Source organism: Lissotriton vulgaris, chromosome 3_1 (assembly GCF_964263255.1).
Source record: "Lissotriton vulgaris chromosome 3_1, aLisVul1.2, whole genome shotgun sequence".
Taxonomy (NCBI): Eukaryota; Metazoa; Chordata; class Amphibia; order Caudata; family Salamandridae; genus Lissotriton; species Lissotriton vulgaris.
The window spans coordinates 1,150,399,998-1,150,421,764 of record NC_141689.1 but is presented as its reverse complement, the minus strand read 5'-3'; the positions used below and the strand labels follow the sequence as shown (position 1 = coordinate 1,150,421,764).

The 21,767-nt window shown below is 39.4% G+C and overlaps 1 long non-coding RNA gene across 2 annotated transcripts in view; it reads left to right on the top strand.

Annotated features, from left to right (window-relative positions):
• The window catches only part of LOC147727596 (uncharacterized), a 63,717-nt gene that overhangs the window by 6,226 nt on the left and 35,724 nt on the right, over positions 1-21,767 (top strand). Inside the window, exons 3-5 of one of the 2 annotated variants that reach the window (XR_015309501.1) lie at positions 2,155-2,193; positions 6,728-6,907; positions 9,837-9,963. This is a non-coding gene — a long non-coding RNA (uncharacterized LOC147727596). Of the gene's footprint in view, positions 1-2,154; positions 2,194-6,727; positions 6,908-9,836; positions 9,964-21,767 lie in introns of those variants that run through there. The other variant, XR_015309500.1, reaches the window with a different exon arrangement.

Sequence of the window (21,767 nt, the reverse complement as noted above, 5' to 3'; positions counted from 1 at the left end):
CAGATTTTTGAACTTTATGAGTCGTTCGGTGGCTACAAAATTAATAAAACAAAAACAGAAATAATTTTGTGTGGGTGTGCATCCAGGGTTTTACACCCCCATATTATTCTGTGCCTAAATTCTAATCCCAAGAGGTACCTAGGGGTCTATTTTTTGCCATTCATTTCGGAACTATATGATTTAAATTTCGTTCCATTGTTATGAAAAGTCCAGGACTTGTTTACACGATGGAATTCTCTCCCTTTAACCATTCTCGGTAGGGTCGCTTTGATCAAAATGCCAATGCTTCCACTGTTTGAATTCCTTTTTCAGCAATTCCCTGTATTTTAGTGAACTCCTTTTTTACGAAATTAGAGTCAATGTTTACATCGTTCCTGTGGGCCAAGAATGTTCCCTGAATTGCACTTAGCACTTTATATGAGAAATTGGAAGATGGCGGCTTAGTCATCCCCAATTTGAGTGAATAATATTTTGCATATTTTGCACAATACATCTGTAGATTTAAATAGGGTTAACAGTCGGGTCTTTTTATTAACTTCTTTATGAATTTAATATTCAAAGAAAATCAGATCCAATGCCCATTATCAATATTTAGATCTCCTAAATTAGTAAGATATAAGTGTTTACATAGTTTTTTCGTAAACGTCAGGCATTTTTTAGACAGTATTTCATTCCAGTTATTAATGTCACAACCCCAATAGCTGATCTTCTTGTCTCAGCAGGTATTAGAGATTTGTTTTTAATTACACAAAATTGGACCAAGGCTGGTTTTCATAAACTCTCCGATTTTCTCCGGAATGATAGATGGTTGAATGTTAGCGAAATGTCTCAATTAGCACCCAGCGATTTCCTCCTCCTTGGGTCATTCATTATTCTCAGTGAATTCTTTAGAAAACTTGATCTGCTTCAGATTAGTGGCCAGAAACAGTTAGTCAATGACTTGATGGAAGATAGGGTAGTGAAAAAGCCAGGGGTTTGAAAAAATGCTTAGCAGCAGTTAAAAGGGTTGATCTGGATGCCAAGGCCATAACAAAATGGAGTAAAAATGAGGACTGAGGAAATTACTGCAAATATGTGGTCTACAATTAATAATTTACATTTTAGTTCAGTTAGAGGGGCTAACTGGAGAAGGATGTTATATTTCAGCAAGTGGCTATTGTATAGAACCCCTTGCTTTGTCGCCAAGGTTTATCCCAATCAATCGGGGCAGTGCTACCGGTGCCATATTCACCCTATAGCCAACGGTACTCATGTAATATTACAGTGCCCCTTGATCGAGAAGTTCTGGAACAATATTTATGATTATCTGGCAACAGATTGTTTGATATCAATTGGGTTTAACGATCAACTGATATTGTGGGGTTATGATCCAGATCTTCAGTTACCCGAGAAGTTGACTAAACATTTATATATTGGCATGGCTGTCGCCAGATCACTTCTACTTCAAAGATGACAAATGGATTTAATTCCATCTAATATTGAATGGGTTCAGAAAATGGGTCAGGTTAAAAGAAGCGAACAAACCTATGCTTCACAAATTGGTGGACTTAAGAAATTTGAGAAGATCTGGGCACTGTATTTTGACTGTGATCTCTAAAGTTAGTATATCATCTGCTGTATTCCTTCAATCTGTCCTTATTTTCATGACTCTTAGAATCTGGCATTTTAACATGGATAGTATACTTCATGTCATTTTATCAGCGTTTTTGGAGGCAATAGACATAAGTCTCGCGATTCTAGGCATTCTTTTTATCCTACGGTTTGATATTTTTTTTTAAGATCCTCCTGCTTATTAATTACTAGATGTGCTGTTTTTTATATTAATTGATATTATCTATTACCCCTTTGGAAGTTATTGATGACTTTTAAAGGATGTATATCTGGATTTAAATCTATGTATTTTATATGGTTTTCAATAAAAGAAAATTAAAAAATAGTAGCCGCTGGAATCTGCATGGGAGCTGATGGAGGGAAAAGCGGTGTTATGCCATTGAGGCAGATTTAGAGGGTAGCTGAACATTTCAATGACATGTAGTGACGTTAACTATGAGTTAATGGTTGATAAAAGTGTCGCTCTTGCTTTACACTGTACCTCAAATACACCTTGCTACGAACATTTTTGTCTTCAACATTTCTATCTTTCCTCCTTTCCAGGCCTTTGAACGTGATGAGAGGAGTGCAAGTGACAGTGGTGTAAGTATGAGACATTCTGCAACTAGTTTCTTACATCCTTCAGTGACCCTGGCATCTATCTCTTTATGCTTATTTTTCTTGTTTCATTGTATCTGATTTGCCAGTCTTTATAAAATATTTTTTCTGGACTGACTGTTGATAATATTCAGGCTTCTGGGATTGAATGGTCTTACATTCTACACCACCTGGACCATGAATAAGGCACTTAAATAAAAAAAGGAAGAAACAATTCAATTTGAAAATTTGAATCAATGGTACTTACTTTGACTAGTTTCCCATTCCATGTTTGCCAGGACTATGAGAGACATGGAACAATCATATCCACATTGTTTGTGACATTTGTTGAGATAGAATAGTAAACATACACTGCTAATTCTCTGGAAAGGAAGACATGTAATCCCAGAGGGGCAAGGGAAACTGTCTGGATCAATATTTGATTTTTTACATTCCATTTACTTTTTCTTTACATTATTCCTAGAAACATTGGACAGATATGCAACATATCAACAGTTCATGTATAATTAAGTCTTAATGGGTTTTCCTGTTGAATCTGACTAAATGGGTCCACTTCAGAGGTGATGCTCAGAGTCCAGCACCTAGTTTATGCACCTGTGGGGCATAAAGTGAATTCATTCAACCCAATATTTCTCTGACTTAGTATGCTATTTTCAGTCAGCACAAACCAGAAATTAAAAGAGGCAACTCTTTCTCACTGTTTCAAAGCAGTTATATCATAAAATAAAGAAGTAACCCAGAAAATAATCAAGTTACATGAATTAACTTTTTGCTTCGCAGAAACATAAACTAGGCGCTGAGATTTGAGCTGTGCCATTAAAGCCCATCATGATATGGCCCATGGCGTCCTTTTAGATATGTTCCAATGAATAGCTTGTATCGTAAAGGCTTGAGGCATTAGTTCTATCTCACAAGTGTGTTTTAAAGTCGTGGGTCCATCTAAGCAGTCAAACTGTAATAATTCTACATGCGTATCGTGTTTTACTTCTCAATCCCAGACGAGTGAATCCTCTTAGTGCATGTGTTTTGAAATCAGGTTCATAATGAGGGATAAAACGCGTTATAAATCAAAGCTCCTTTCATCAGTAGAACAGATGCTTCAAACTGTTTTGTTTTTAGACTGACATCTTCGTACTCTCATTTGTATAGGCCTATGCGTGGGAAATAGGCACCTGTAATGAATATATTTGATCAATGGCAATGTGATAAATGAATGGAGAGCAGTGACTTTCTGCTGCAAGAAAATGTTTGATGATGGACTCCAAAAATGTACCCTTTGTTGGGTACAAGTCTCACATGTATTATTAATTGTAAATTCAAGTTTGGTATTCTAAAAACCTGAAGTTACACTCATAAAGGGATCTACACCTGCATAATATTAGCCCAAGTTGAATGATATTGCATATTATAATTCCCCAGACACAGGGAGTAGGCACTGCAGCAAAAGAATGTCCTGAAAGTTTAGGAAAAACCCACAAACCAATGATTATTCTTAATATTGGTAATATTCACATTCACATGCTTGTAACCTATAGCAATCTTACAAATGCTTGGAGATTTAATCCTACGAAGACAATAAGTACATCTCTTTCTCGAGTGTGAATGGGAAATTGAAATGCTCAAAACTGATGGAATAGGAGAACATTTTTATTATTTGTGAAAAATTATTTCCTTTGGGAAAAAAATGATAGAAACAGAAATATGTGATTGTACGCATCAGAGGATATTATCCCATGTGCACTGGTACACTAAACAAATGAGAATTGTGGAGAACATTTCACATTTATGTAAGAAGTGATTAATATATAGGATTATAGATGGGTAACAGTGAACATCAGAGATGTTTTTCACCAAGAGGTCCTGAGTAACATCAATTAATAACAAGAGCTACGTTTGTGATCTCTATGATGTCAGTCAGGACCTCTGGATGAAAAACATCAGTGTTATTTACTCTTATTGCGCTTTAGTTTTATGTTATGTATGGTGCATAGAATTGTCTGCTCTGCTTTCAACTGTTGCTCGAGGACGGAGGTTTAATTGGGAGCCATACATAAGATGGCCTCCCCTTCCTGTCCCAAATCCTTTAAGAAAACTGGCCTCCTGCTCCCCACAAACCCCAGGGAGCTTCCTCCCATTTCGTTATCAAAATCAATATGAGTACCAGCACTGCCTTGACAGGCTCCCAGACTGCCATGTCACAGTAGTTTGGAATTCCTATATGACATAGTAACAATGGGAAACAGCTTTTGTCTCTCACTCTTGTTATGTCATAGCAGTGGGTAATGAAAGTCTGGTATTTGGATAGAGACTTAAAATGAAAAAGAGATGTATCATATATGGAATTATATATGGTAGATGGGTAACATCTTCATAATTCACTTTTAACACAGCTATAATGTTATATTATGTATGGCCTTTAAATACATCTGCCCCTGCTTTTAACTGCTAGAGACAGAGGAGTAATGAGGAAGCCATGGGCTTGCTTCCCTGTCCCAAATTTTAAACAAAATACAAGGGCTCCTGCCACCCATCCCCAACAACTCTCTATGCCTTCCTTTCCATGGCCTCAAGAAGGTGTGCACACTGATCGTCGGTGTTGCTTTGACAAGCTTTCAGAGATCCCAGACAGAGCAGCCTAGAATTCTTTTCTGATGTAGCAACTGCGGTTAACAAGTTCTGTTACCCTTTATTGGTACATCATAGTAGTAAATTACTGGATTTAGAATCCAGTTGTTTATGCAAAAGGCTCTCTATAGGCACCACACATAACATATAGAATTATTGATGGTTAACATGAAATATGGGAATGTTTTTTCAGTAAGGTGTTCAGAGGGCTATCAAATAGTGAACAAGAGCAACGCTCAAGCTGTCTATATTGTCACCTATCTCTCCAAGGTGAAAAAATATCATTGCAATCAATTTCTTACCCATCTATAATTTTATGTCATATATGGTTCCAAAATCAATTGCCCCTGCTTTCACCTGCTATATAGGGACAGAGGAGTAATACAGACCATACAAAAGGTCCCTGTCCAAATTTTAAAAAAAGACAATAAGTGGTATCCTGCCACCCAACCCCTCTGCTCTGTGCCTTCCCTCTCCTCCAGAAGCTGTGCTCCTTGTTTTCCAGCACTGCTCTGACAGATCTCACAGGGCTCAGCTAGAGCAGCCTGGAATTTCTTTATGATGTAGCAACATTGTTTAAGACTCTCTGCTACCCACTATTCTTTCATTATAGTAATAAACTATTCGATTTAGAGTCCAGTCATTCATGCTAATAGCGCTCTATACAAGCCAAACATATCAAACCCTTTTTAGGAATACCTTTGTAAAGATTTGTGAAATCCTCCAATTCAGAAATCTACATCCATGTAAATTAGTTAATCTTCTGTGCTAACATAATGTGGAGGAAAGCAGCAGCTCATCTCATAAGTATCCCCAATTAGGCCACTTTCAGGCACATGCATCAACCATTTTTGTGAGCGGAAACGGTGCAATTCGCAGAAATCAGCCGTTTGCACTCACAAAAAGGGCAATTGCGATGCAGCAAGGTTCAAGGCACTCGCAATTTGAGAATTGGCAAATAAGTGCAATGTCTCAAATTGCGATTGCATTTAAGGAATCGCAATTTGCGATTCCTTAAATGCAATGAAAGGACCACATTAAAATAGCGATTTCGCTATTAGGGGGCGCCAATTACCATGAAGTTGAACTTCATGGTAATTTTCAAAAACTTTGAAAAATGCACATTTGTGCATTTTTCAAAGTTTCATGTTGCGCACACACATGCCCTTAGAGCATGTGTGCACAACATATGTGCACAGATCAATTTCAGGAGTGCAACAGGGTGTCCTTTTGACACCCTTGCACCCTGAAATTCCATGCGCAATTTGCGAGGACCAATTGGTACTCGCAAATTGCGCATACAATTTCCTATTCATTCATATGGGCTTGTAGGCCCATAGGAATGAATGGGAAGCCATTTCTTATTTGCGATTCACAATTTGCGACTCGCAAATAAGGAATGTGTAGAAATCGCTATTTTTATATTGATTACTACATACATAGACTTTTGCGAGACCTTAATTAAGGACTCGCAAAATCCTATCTTGATGCATGTGCCTGTTTGTGATCGGAATGCTTTGGAGTCCTGTGTTCCCCACTGCAGTTGTTACAGGCTCAACATTTGAACACACACTTTCATACTTCCAATCCTTGATTTTTGGGGTTTTTGGGGTAGGGATGTGAATGTTTCCAAACCACACCATAAACAACTATATTTATGTATCAGAAAGGGTGACTACCTGCAGTGAATGTGCTTTAGATCTTAAATCGTAGGCTGTTGTTTTATTGTCCTTGGAAATATACCTTGGTTGGTATGTTCTGCTTTGTGTGCCTCTAATGAGCAAAAACCTTGATACATATCTCCAAAGATTATAGTCTGATGTCTTTTTATGTACATCTGTATTATAACTTATTTGAGTGTTGTATATGTTTTATTGTGTGTTCCATTTCCCAGTCGCATGAAAAAAAATGGCACAAGAAAAAGCATCATTATTTTCGTCGTACAACAACTCCAACCACTACTACTCCAACCACCACTACTCCAACCACTACCACTCCAACCACTACTACACCAACAACAACTACTCCCACTACGACCAAGGCTTCCACAGCTCAAGGTTAAATATGGAACCAGGTATGTGATGCATACACCAATAAACATTATATAAATATTTCATCATTTTGTGTGGGGACCCTCTTCTAAACAACAAGAGGCCAACAATCAGAAATCAACACAACCACACTAATTTTTCACGTTTGTCCTCATTTTTAGCATTGATAGATATAGGAACAATGAAAGTTGAAAGAACTCTTTATAGTGGTTAGAAAAACAAGCATGTTCACCAAAGTGTGTGTTAATAACACTAACCCCAAGTGCAGGTGCACAAATATACCTAGTAGCTCTACACTTTTGTGATAGCACAATATTGTACAAAGTCCTACCACATTGCTTCCCATCGCTGTGAGTGTTACAGTAAAAGTTGTGATTACCCCACCCTGCCAAACAAGCATGTCTTTATTAAAATGTTATTAGATGCAAAATAGTTATGCACATGCTCATTGAGCATGAGGCCATATAATGGATAGAACATACCAATCACTGTATTTCAACAAATCCAACATTTCTCAAAAATCAATCTCAATTTAAACAGTGGGAAGCAAATAAAGAAACAATATAAACATAGCTGGCAAACGCCACTCTTCAGTCCGCTTTAGGACACTGGCTTGAACATAAGAAGATGTAGATTAAACATTTGGGGTAGTTTATTGCTAACTGGATGCAGATTGTGATCCCTATCCAATACTGGTTGGTCACCGTCTATTTCAGTACATCTAGTACTCTTGGGACTTTGTTCTTCCCATGCAGTAGAAACTCTTTTTTCTATGCTTTTAGCAGCAGCCTGTGTAAAGCTCCCACCTGATTATGTTTCTATTGGTTTAGATACACTTTATAAAACTAGTTTTTTACTACATGCAGACCACTGTTGAGGTCTTTGGTGATCCTGGTGTGCATCATAGTATATTGCAGTGATGCAAATTACACCCACAGCCACAGATTTTGATAAATGCAGCCCAAAGGTGATTAGTGTGAAATTAATTTTTTTGGTGGCTGAAAAACAAACCAGGCCTGGTGGCTTCTGATCAATACCAGCTGAAGAAAACTGCAACTCCAAAAAGATTTAGAAACAAGCATTTCATACTCTTTGATTGATGTGCACCCATAGTGTGGAATACACTGCTATCCATTGTTTACTTAACCTTTGACTCTGTCTCCTTCTGGAAGGATCTTAAGGTCTGGAGTTGCCACAGCACTTAACACACATTCATCTCACTTTGTGATCTGTCGAAACACCTACTGCCTAATTTTGAGTGTCCCATAATCTCGATTCTGAAGCAAACTCCAGTTTGTGGCTGAATTAGGATTATCAGCTGTACATAGTTTCATGCTTCACCCCCCTCCCCCCCTCCACACGTAAGAACTTGTCACAATTATTGCAGGCTGAAACACAATGTACAGAGTTTTGCAGCTTGGAACATTGGAGAACAGGTTGCATCGCCTAGCTACCTGCCTTTCTGAGCTGCGAAGTGTAAAGATATGGGAACAGTGTCTGGGCAGAATAGAATCTGGTGGCATCTGTATTTCCCCTGCCCATGTGGCATATTGTGTAAGGTCTTTTTTTTATTTAGTGTACAACTATACACGACAGGCTGAAAATTTGTAGCTGGAGAGACTCAATCTGAACAGCACTAAATGATAAATAAGCATTACTTTAATTGAAATGTCACTAAGAGAAAGGCATGTATGACAACAGCCCTCTCTTCTGGGAATTTGCAGTGCAATGTGGCCACCAATCACAGTCCGGTCATTGTCCATAAATAAAAGGTTCTCAGTGGGGAAGAAATGTCACCTCATGTTCAAATTTAGTGATGATACAGCCAGGTGGACCAAAAAGGTCACCAGTAAGCCCTTGCCAAATTATGTGAAAAAGAAACTAGTACAGCTATATCATGTCCCCTAGTAAACATTTCACTTCCTACCTTCGACAAACATATTGAATATTGCACTGAGCAAATGTATAGCCAATTTAAAATGGGTTGCATCCCAACTTGTTTATAGTAACATTCATCCTGATTTTGCACTCACAAACATGTTTTGCACAACTGCTCCTTCAAAATGTTCATGATGCACTGCCACTGGAAAGCATGAGTTGGGAAGAAAATAATCTGTAGCACCACTTCATTGGGTGATCCCAATTTATCAATCTTGGACATTAAATACTTATTTTTATATTTCACTCTTTGAAATGTTGAGTGAAAAGATGCATTTCCGTTCATCGAGACTTCATAGCACCCTCTGGGTGAGAAGAAAACCTTTATTAACAATTGTAATCAATGACCCCATAGTCATTCCCAGGGATAATCCTCTCAAACACATGTATGCTTAACTGTGCTTTTTATAATTTGGTCTTTACCAATTGTATTTATTACCTTCAAAAGCTTCCACCAATGGTTTTCAAACTGTACTTTCTAATCTTAACAATATGTTTATTTAATAAATATATTCAGCAGGAATAATAAATATTTTGGCAAAATGCGATGCAGGGCACGGAACAAAATTCGTTTTATTAATTTCATTGTTTACTTACCTGCAATCATCCATATTCCGGTGTTTATCAACCCCCACCCTGCCCCTCCCCCGCCCCGCCTGCCTGCCCCACGGGAACTCCCTCCACGGGCCGTGGCAGCAAGTCCCTAGGTATGATCTGAGTAGCTTGAATGAATAGAATCGTGAAGTAGAACAGTGAGATTAGGGGGAACAAGATGGTTAAGATTAGTCCCATGAAAGGTGCAAGAAGACGCATATGGAGTTAGCATTTAAAATTGGTTTCTATTATAAAGATCATTTATAAGTTTAGAAAACAGACTTAGAAGTTAATAATAGTAATGAGTTGCTAATTTTCATCTCTGTTATGGACATTACTCTAGGTGCTGTGCAAAAATAGTTGAACTCAATGCTGCATCTTCCATATACTATAAACTAATATGACTGTGTTTCTTTACAGAAAGAGAAAAGAGGTTCTTCTGAACTGAAAAGAAGTGTGTGCTCTCTACTATCAGAATGAAAACATCTCTTTTGGAATAAGTGGAGGTCTATCATCCTAAAAAATGCAAAAAGCTGTATCTTATGTTTAGACTTCTTTTCAGTAAGATTTTCTTTCAATAAATCAATTCTTCAGAAGAAAATTGTGGCTTGATGTGTTTTCTTTTTTACTCTTCTAGGAAAAGTGTATACAAGTAGTTGTTTCCGGCATGCTTATTTTACATTTCATAAGCAACTAATCAACCAGAGCTCACTGCAATATGTGGCTTTAGACACCACCTTTCAGACTCAGGCTTTTAAAATATCTTGAATAAAATAACAACCACATTTGGTAGGGTATACAAACACAGGTAAAGAACCCTGGTTCCAATATAGCTGTTTTTTAAGGATTTTATTTGCCCAGTTTGTTCACAAGAGACTCATATCTCCAGATAATGGTAGTAATCTATGTTTTCTATCTCCATTGCCTGACCTCTGGCTCCTACTGCATGTAACATACCAAAATACCCTCCATGTGAAACATCTTTGGCCACTCTCTTCCAATCCATTTCATGGATGATTTCTAGTACCAGGCAACACATTTGAATGTAATCCCACTGCTGAATTTGTGCCAGTGCAGGAGGTAAGGCCTGCCAATGCTCATTTGTATGGATTGGCACTTATCTTTCTCATTAGAATTTGGGCAAAAGAAAGGGGGAAGAGAAATAAAGGAAAACCATGACAAAGCCGAGAATTCAGATTAAATAACCTGCAAGAGTGAGGTACAGGGTCAGGGAGCATCTGCTAGAGGATTAAAGAGGCATGAGGTGGAAGCAAGAATTCACAACCTTGGATTCGGCACACTGACAGTCCAGAGACCTGGCCGCCAGTTTATGACCAAAACCTTGGGCCCTGGCACTTATTCTTATATGATTAAGTACTGTGTACTCTTGGATTACACAAAGCCAGTTAAGGCTGATGAGAACAACAATATGTAGGGCTATTCTGGTTCATTCGTAGCAATAATTTCTCATTTCTGACTCCTCTTGTTCACAGTGGCCATTAGGACAAGACTTCAGTCTCATACTGTATTTTAAACTACCAGAAAGGTTTAGACCCCCACTCCTTATCCAGTTGTTTCACGTACTGTCAAGGTGTGCCACTCAGTCTCAAGAACATGAAGAATCAACAGAGGGTGCAACCATCAACAATTTCAAACAGATGCTGTCTGCTCATTCTTTTAGAAATATCAGCTGCCTTTGACACAGTTGACCATAAACTACTTTTGAAATCCCTGCAACAACAAATCTGAACAGATGGCACACTTCTGCAGTGGTTCACCTAATTTCTGCACAAAAGCTCCCAACTAAATAAATACACAACTCAGCGTCTGACTTTAAAGACATTGTCTGAGTGTGTCCCCCAAGGCTCAGTACGCTTGCCGACACTCTTCAACATCTACATGGAGCCCCTCACTACAATACTCAGAAAAGCAAACATTGCCTGTCACCTTTATGCGGACGACATCCAGTTTTACCTGGAAATATCCTCTTTGAATGACATGCACATAAAAGTTCAGAACTGGCTAGAACTCAACCACTTTAAATTCAACAAAGAAGAGATGCAAATTCTTGCTTTGTCCAATCACGGGCAATCACCACAGACCCAAGAGTGGCTAAATAACCTGTATGCTCTGAACTGCAGGCTGACTCTGATGGACTCTGTGAAATCTCTGGGGAACACCCTGGACGTAGATCTGAACATGAGCTCACACATTAGGTCCACAGTGAAGGGTGCCTTCTACTAACTAAAATCCTCAACAAAATTAAGCCCTTCCTTCCACCAAATAACCTACAAAATTGCCACACAAGCACTGATACTATCCGGGGAATGCCACCCTCACCAAAGGCATACTTAGCCCCCCCCTGAGAGCCACTCTAAATGTAGCCACAAGAATGGTCACCAAAGCAAATAGATACGATCCCATCTCCCTTCCATAAATAATCTGAAGTGGCTACCATTCGAAGCACGTAGCTGTTTTAAAACCGCTTGTCTCACCCATTAAGCACTACACACTTGCAATTCAGACTATCTCACATCTAAACTCACAAAACCAGGCCAATCAAGAAATCTAAGAAGCTCCAACTCACTACTTCTCACCCTCCCAAAAAACAAAAGCATAAAGAGCTTTTTCTCTCTTTCTAGTGTAATGCACCCAATATATGGGACTCTCTCCCAATTAAAATCAGAACTTACCCCTCTTTTGTGAGCTTCAAGAGACGATAAAAATATTTACTTGCTAATCAGCACCTTAACCCTCCAGGAAATAACTCAGAATACACAATTGAATAGTACCACATTATACGTATTTCCCTCCCAAGGCGCTGTAGTGCTTGTAATTTGATGCAATAACCTGAACCCTGCACTCCAGAGAAGTCGCAAATGCACTACTGCACCTTTAAATAACACAGGTAAAACAGCACTCCCTAAAGAAGAAGCGATAAAACAAGACCCAGCACTCTCTTAACCGCTTCCGTGCGGCACCGATTCCCCCCCCGGTGCTGGACATTCCAGAACAGGGTGCAGTCGTGACGGAACTATTCCGTCATCAGCACAGCTCAACCGTGACTGATGACGGAATGGTTCCGTCACAAGCATCGAAGGGGTTAAGGCGAGGCAAGTAAACAAATTCAGGTGCATTTAAAGTGGCACACACATGTTTATTAATTCAATATTTTAGAAAGGAAGGAAAAATGTACCGGTTAATGCAGACTACCAAATATCAAGTAAGTCAAGCACAAAACCAGAATAAAATGTGGCATATATACATGTAGCAAAGAGCAAAGAAACCTAGAAATTATATACGCAAAGTAAGTAACACCTCACCGATCATTCACTCGACATCCTTGCCAACTCAAGCTGGGGAACCCGTTGACAGCTGGGCTTGGACTTTCGACCGGGACTCAAGTTCTTACAACAGTATGTCTACTCCGTCACTGAGTTCCAATTCACCTGTCAAAATTCTCCGGAATTAATACATTTACTCAACATGAGGCAAAGGTTATAGAAACCTCGCCCCCTTTCTTCTGTTGCGAGAAACCGAGCTGACCTTACTGGTCTTTGTCAAGGTCAAGACAGAACCTGGCAAGGCTCCCGTATTTTGACTACTATACAGAGTTGTACATTCTGCACATTCCCTGAAAGGTACCATGCACGCATCCCACACAACATGTTCCAGTTCACTCTGATCGGTGAGGAGCGAAAACAAGTGAAGAGCAAAAACATGCCCTCCCACTTTGCAGCTATGTGTGAGCAGAGAAAATGGAGTCTGTTACACAAGATGGAGTCAAACACAGAAAATGGAGTCAATTATGCCAAATGTAGCCAATGGTCAATATGCCATTCTTAACATCACTACAGGTCCTTACAGTGTTTCGACACTTGTCTCTACAATTGTACTGTACTGTCATTGACTGATTATGATTGGACACTCACTATATAAAAATCTTAAATAAATGAATACACAAGCAGGCTATGATTAATCTTGCATCAGGTCACCTGACCAATAAACAAGCATTTACATTAGGTTTATGGACATTACAAAAATATTTATCTGCTCTTTACCACTTCAGAGTCTCATGTGAGTAATGGGACCATTGTTTCTTTTATTCCTGTAAAGTTCAGTTACTCTATATTTGACATCTATAAGCCTATTTTCAAACTTCATTCCATAGAACGTAAAGTAGAACTACAGTAATATTAATATGGTTGTATGAAATTTGCATAGTTCACTTTCATGTAATTCCGCAAAATTTCGGTGAAATTATACGAAATTTAGTGTGATTAGGCAAAATGAAAATCTGTCATTTCCTACTGTATTTTACCACGAAATGCACCCTTGCATCAATTCTTTGTCCCAGGACACATTTGGCACTATAATAGTACAAGCAAACAAAAGCATCACAAACCACAGCTGCTTGTTTTCTGGTGTTCCAGTACATTTCCCAAAAAGCTTTACTCCAAATGTTACATTTGCTTTACATTTTTACAGATTGTTAGGTCTAATCATACAAAGTGGCATAATAGTATATTAAGAGTAGTACAAACATTTTCGCAATTACCTGAACTATGATGGCGTAATTTAACTTACACCCAGGCTTAAATATTACTCATGTAGTACAAAATAAGTTTCACTAACTCAGTTGGACATGTCTGCCCCCACCTCTTCTGTATGTCCTGTAATCTCCACGCAGGTAGAAATATATTTATTAGTAAATCTGGGAGAAATCAGAGGGTGTGGTGGGAAAACGGGGACAGCTATAGTTAGAGTTAGGATTTCGCTAGATAGAAATTCCTTGAATTTTTTATTGATAATAACTTTGTACCGTTTGACCAATCTCCACAAAACTATGCAGACCTATTTCTTTTTTACAATGGTTGATAATACAAAGTTTTGTGGTGATTAGTTAATGGGGTGCAAAGAAAAATGAGGGGTCCCAGATCATGTTTTTCCACCAATTAATTTTCCATCGACTTTTTAGACAAATGAAATGTAGTGGCAAACTATCTGTAGTGGCAAAATGGCTGAAGTAAATATTATGAAATGTGGCAGGAATATTCATTATAGTATGGAAAGGGCCTTTTTTGTTATTTTAGGTAAATTGGTTCAGTAGCTTTAAGTGTTGAGGGAGAAAAACTTAGTGATACATTGGGCCACACTAATTTCACAGTATGCCACAGTACATATAAAAGGCAAACCACAATATCATTGGTTAATGAAATCCTTTATTAAATAAAAAGGCAACTGTTAAACCTGTCATCCTTAGGTTGGTCTTCCCCAAAACGTCTTCCCTGATAACCTCCTCCTTTTGCTTTATTTTTTTGCTTGCTTTAGGGCTCTGAGCACTTTACCGCTGCTGACCAGAGCTAAAGTGCTACTAATGGGCCTGCAATACTAATTGTGCCACCCACACTCATAGCCTTTCAAACCTGTCTTAGGCCTGCCATTGCAAGGCCTGTGTGCGCAGTGTACTGCCACTTTGACTAGGTATTTAAAACCACTTGCCAAGCCTCCCTTTTTATTACACCTAAGTCACCCCTAAGGTAGGCCAAATGTAGCCCTAACGCACGGTGTAGTGTAAATTAAAGGTAGGACATGTACTTTCAATTTTTACATGTCCTGGCAGTGACAAACACTCAAATTCAAATTTCACTACTGTGAGGCCTTCTCCTCTAATAGGCTAGCATTGTAAATTCCTTAAAACACATTTAAGCTGTAATTCTGGATTAGGAAATGGTAGCTTGAGTGACTGGGGGCACTTAGTACAAAAATAGGGTTTAGACCAATATTGCATTGGCACAGACTAAAAGTGACACCAAAGCTATTAGTCTTTTGGCAGCATCTAGAGGATGTACTCAGGTGCCTGGTGCCTTTAACATACCATGGGTCAGGTATATCAAGCAATCTTTATCCAATTAGGCTGTGCTAGTCTCTGAACTACTCCCAGAGACCTTAGTGGGATTTCCAAGGCTGCCTTAAGGAGCGTGTAGGCAGTAGAAGACATCCACATATATTGGGCAAGTGGGAACAGGTTCTCTAGCTTCTGCATTCCTAGATCCTAAAGTAGATTTTAAACTGGAACCCTCTATTGACGAGGTCAAGCCTCTTTTAGCTAAGTCATTATATTTGAAATTCCATTATGGGACTCTTCCTCTACCTTCCTTTACTTCTAAATTGCAGCGGGCAAATAGGGATCTGGTAGGAACCTGCCCTCTTTGTGCTGGATTTAACGAAACCATTGAACATATGTTGCTCTTTTGTCCAGCTTACCAAGGAAATCAGAAAAAATGGAAGCTTCTACTTTGTTGGCTTTTGGGCATGCAATATTGTAGAATACCAATTAGGATATTGTGAAGCCATACAAGGCAATCCACAGTGTTTGCGATCTCACGATTTCTGTTCTGTATTCGGAGACTAAGGTCCAAATATCTGTAGTGCAGTGATCCTGCTTTTATTATTGCCACATACTATGCATGTAAACTTGCTGCTAAATTGTATCACTGGAATGATCTCATTAGTTTACTTATTTATTTACTGTACAGATTGATTATATGTTTTATGTACTGTTATGGCTCTGTGCAGAATAAAAAAACGAATAAGAAAAGAGTTTCTGCATCATGTTTCATATCTTTGGAATGGTAATGATAAATCCTCTTTAATGGTAAAGTTGGATTTAACATTACTATTTTAGATATGCCACTTCAATCAATCAATGAATAAAAAATTTATTTGGTTAAGTATCCATAAAAGTATAATGCAAATACAGTTCATTAGATACATTTTATAATGAATATCTAGAAAGTGTGTGGACATATATAGCCGCAAAATTCACTACAAAAATCAATAGATATTAGCAAATACACATTTTAATATACTTTAGCAAATTTAACAATTAAACTTAAAACCTGCTCATCAGGATTAGATACAAAATAAAGACTTATTAGGACAAAGCAATGGTCACCTTGATACACTTAAATAATACATCTTTTTTCACATGGAGAGATAACTAGAGACAAAAAAGCGTTATTCCTACTGCAATAGAAACTATCAAGGTATATTATTTCCTGGCAATTCTGCGAAGCTTAATACACGTTGGGCTATATCTATAAATTGAGCAGCATAATACCTCAGTTTGCAGCAGTTGTAGGTATATCAAGGCTGGACTACACTGTTTAAAATGTCCTGAGCAAAGACCTAGTGTCCGCACAGACTGGAGTTGGAGTAGTAAATTATACTATTTCAACATCCAGCGGACCCCCCCTCCGCAAGTCGTTGTTCCGACTTGCAGAGTAATGGTATGCGGAATCACAACGCGGTCATTGTAACAACCGCGTTGTGATTCCCTGCAGGGAAAAAAGCTGCGGAATAACATCATTGATTCAATTACAAGCACCAAAGCGCAAAGAGTAGATATAGTTCTACCATGGAGCTAATGCAGTGTAGATGTGCAAGTATGTAAAACAAGAAGTAACCCTACGTTGGAAACCCTACTCTAAGTTTACCTAGAGTGTGTGTAGGTGTAGAGCCAAAAATGTAACCTCATTACCTGATGGGATAGAATGAAGGACCCTGTACTGATCTCGAACTGGACACCCTTGATGAGATGTCAGACCACTGTATGATGAGTTCTCAGCAAGCTAGGGCCCTCAGTGCCAGCAGAAGTGCTTTCTCTACTAATCTATTGGGTTGCTCTTCTTTTATAATAGAAAGCAGACTTGCGATGTGCATATAGATTAGTGATGTTATGTATATGTAGATAGCCCTGTTGCCCCGTGAAGAAGATAGAGATGGCATTTCTTTATAGTTTGAAAAGAGAACTTTTACAAGATTTACAGGGCATTGTGATAAAGTTGTGTGAAGCTCGATGATTAAACAAGTTTAGTTTAAGGGAAACGAATCCAACATTGCGTGCACACACATTTACGCAAAGGGTCTCAGCTGAAATGTTATTGTAAGGACAATGTAGGAAATAAGCTGCTTTGCTCTATGGGCCTATCCCGGGAATATAACAGTAGATAAGGTTCTATGTTTTTAGTCATTACCAACAAAGCAAACATCCCTACTGTCTTTTTTCCATACTCATCCTCCTCTCTCTCCCTTTGCATATGGTCCAATAGTGCTTTTTTGATCGACAATTTCATCTGCCTTATTGTATTCTGTATGTTATCAAAAAGCTCTTGGTGGCCTCTTTTGGCTAATTGATTTCATGAACTGTATCCACTAAATATTACAAGCCCTATTCAGGGCCCAACAGTCCGTAATCACTGCTCTTTTCAATGCTGCCTCAGGGTGGGACCAGGTAGGCAACCATAGCATAATTGGCACTAGCTTGATAGTATCACACAGATATCTGCTCCCTAATTCTTCATGACAAATGGAGGTGGGCCCAAAACCCGGTAAAGGCAGCAACCTGCAGAAGAAAATATTTACAGCAGATTGTAATGATGCCAGGTCATGCTAATCCCAAAAATCTGCCCCTTAGGTGGCCACTGCAATGCATCTGACCTTATAAAAATAAAAAATTGCTCTCAAAGGTGATGACCCCATCTTCTTAGTACAATTAAGGATGGACGCATATTTTGATCAAGTTGGGTGCATTTGACTTTAAAAAGATTATTCCTGTTGCATTTATTTTCAATTGGGAGTCCTAGATATACAAAAGTGTTTACTGTCTGTATCTGAAAAGCTCTTACCATACCTATCCTTCTGCCACATAGCATAATAAATGATTTTGACTTATTTGCCTGATGACCTATTGAATCCATAACCTGCACTAGCCAGCCTAGTAACCTCTGCAGGCGAATATGCGTTTGTGACATTAGTACGCTGTCATCTGCATAATGAGTAAGGATCGGCCTCTAATCCCCACCCTTGGGGGAGCCAGCCACTATCTTAAGTAGGTGCAGGTCCAAATCATTGATGTATAAGCTGAACAAAAATGGAGCAAGGACATAGCCATGCTGTACTCCCATACTGATGTAAATTTGAAGAGTACATGTGCTACTTGGCTCATACCTAACATACCCAACCACCTCTTCATTTATTTGGCAAATGATGTGCACTAACCCTGCTTCCACTCCCAGAGTCAGCAGCTTCAACCCGATTTCCCCTCTGTTAATGTTATTGAAACCTGTGCTGAGGTCTATGAGGCAAGCGCTTAACCTGTACATACTTTTTATACTTATTATACAAAAGGTAAAGGTTCTGGCACTGGTCTATAGTGCCTAGACAGTGTCTGAATCTGTAATGTAATGTAATGTAATACGTATTTATTGAGCGCAACTGTCACCCAAAAGGGTATCCTGGCGCTGTGACCAAAACATTACCGACAGATGTTACGCACTACACTACTCTTGGGAAGAGATAGCTTTTTAAACCCTTTTTAAAAGCCGCCCAATCCTGGCAGCTCTGCAGGGGCAGGGATAAGAAGTTCAAAAGTTTTGCAGCTGCAAAACTGAATGACCGGCCGCCCATCCTCACCCTTTTAATCCTGGGAACAACTACCAGGAAGGCTGAGGAAGACCTCAGCGGTCTTGCGGCTGAGTACCAGGAGAAGAGATCTTGTAACATCACTGGCCCTAGCCCATGTAAGGCACTAAAAACAAGGCAAGAGGCCTTGAAATGAATCCGTTGCTGAACAGGCAGCCAATGAAGGTCCGAAAGCCCCAAAGACGATGACGCTGAGCATGGACGAGAGAGGGCCAGCTTGGCAGCCATGTTCTGAATCCTCTGCAGCTTAAAAACCAAGATGTTAGGGGCTCCTAGAAGCAGTGTGTTGCAGTAGTCTAACCTACTGAGGATGGAATCTATATTGTGTGGGGATGAAAATGCTCTTCTTGGTAGCCCAGGTCTCTGTATAATCTAAGAGTATCCTGTCCATAACCTTTACTGTGGACTGTATGAGTGAGATCGGGCAGATGCATTTGAGGTCCCCTCTATCACCCTCATAAAATGTTAGCGCTATAATGGCTTTTGATCATGTCACTGGGGAACATAAGCCATTCAGCTATTCAGGATATTCACCAGAATTGGGACCCACAGATCCATGTTGCTCTTAAAGAGGTTTATTGGGACTCAATCCGGGCCTGGCGCTTTGCTATTAGGGCATCTTACCACAACGCAATCTACTTCAATTAAAGTTACTGTCCAAGGCTCACTTATATCTAGGGTCTATACCTTAGCCTTTTTTACCCACGATTTCAAAGGGCAGTGCTTCAAATGCATTTGTAACATAAGTTACCCATATACAGGACAGGATGGGAATATCCATGTAGGTATTATGGCCATTACTAAAATATGGGGCATTAACCACTTTCCAAAATGTTATTGTATTTTTGAACAGACCGGCTTTCCTTAGCTTTTCATATGCTTCCCTTCTTATTGCATCATTCCTTTCAGTAAGGATGTCTACAGGACCTTATTTCCTCTAAAACTCTGGGAATTGTCTTCAGAGCACCTTTTAACTGCCTGTGTGCTTTGAACAAGGACCATCAAACCCCTTGTGTATCTTTACTGTACAATGGTCACTGAGATTTGATAAATGTTTAGGAGTTCACCTGCATCGATCTATGTACGCCTCCAGTATATCCCTGAGGTTGCATCAATGTCCAAACAAGTCGCTATTTTATCTCCATTACGTCTCACCAAACTTACAAGCAGTTCCCCAGTTTCCACATCTACCCATTTTTCCCTAATACTTCTATTTATATCTAGTAATGGCATGGTGTAAGTGTGTATTGGGGCTACAAGTCTCAAGCATAGCAAAATAACTAATGAATTACGGTCATTTGTATCGCTAGGCTCAGTTGAAAAATGACAGACTTTCCCTCTCATCTCTACTGCAACTGCAAAATATTTAATTAAACTGCCCTTACCTCTCCCTCTAAACGATACTTGTCAACCAGCTGTGTCCTTCAACAAGTCAACTGTAAGTATAAGTTTATGTCTAATCAGTATATTATTCAGTGAATCACCACAAAATGTTGGGGATAATCAAGATCAATATCCCACAGGCCACACAACGAATTGCAAGAAAATGGACACATTCTACAATTAAAGTCTCCCCCCCCAAATAATAAAATAGTCATGCCTTATTCTTACAACTTTAGCTAGCACAGTGACCAGTGAATCCAAAATTATCAAATCACCACACTTAAAATTATTGTGATAAACATGTATCAACACTATAACAAGAAGTGAGTCAAAAGTTAAACTCAAAATCTGGAAGTGTGGTTGTTAGAAACGGGACCCTGGCTGGCCAGGGCTCACGCCAAAGTCAGTCAGGGATCACCACTTCTAAGTCAGGGCAAGGGAGTCACACGCCAAGGTAACCCCTGCTCACCCTCTAGGTAACGTGGTGCGAGCAGCAAGGCTAAACTTGGAGGCGGTATGAGTTAAGTATTTGCGCACGCACCCCAGCAACAACACCCAAGGCCCACCACAAAGGAAACTCCACACAAGGTTATATATAAAAAATAGCCTTTGTATTATAATAAAAAAACACATTAGATAACACACAATCTTTACAATGTGCCAGGGGCACGGGCAGAATTTACAGGGGAATTATGTACAGGATAGGGCCACATGGACCACTGTCAGGGGTAGGCACTTGTTAGAAAATAATACTTGTAGGTATACACTTAGGACATAAACATAGAATGATTAGCACCAAAATTGTAAATGCCGCACACATCCAGTAATCACTGGAAAAGAGTAAATACCTCCTACGCAACCCTAAAACACTGTAGGCAATTCACGCAGGGAACTAGGACCTTATCATCAGGACCTAAGGAAGGAATACCATCACCTAAGCATGTCACTCTTAGCAAAGGGGAGGAAACCTAAACATAAAATGGGACATCAACAATCCTCTAAGCAGGGCACACCTAGCAAAAGGGGATAAACATAAAATGGGACATCAACAATCCTCTATGCAGGTCAGCAAAAGGGGATAAACATAAAGTGGGACATCAACAATTGCACATGAGGTATTAAACACATTCAGAGGTGCAGGTTAGGACATTTGCGCAAGAATCACATCAACAATAAATCACAATGCTCAGGGTGCACATAGCACAACACTCGAAATGTCCCTCAGGCCAACTGGCCTCGAAAGGGGCGGAATGCCCTGAGTCTCAATGTCAGGGGGTCTGCGCAGGCAGCACAGAACACAAAGCCTAAACGTAGTAACGGTCTACTAAGTGCTGGACAGTTGTGAATAATGCTGGGCACACGTTGGAGCCTCGTGGGCTCAAGAACACTGGTGGGGAGACACAGCGGGGGAGCCTCGGGGCTACAACCAACTAACTGGGCCCCCCAAGAGCCTCTCAGGGCTCTGCGAAGGAAGGGCACCTC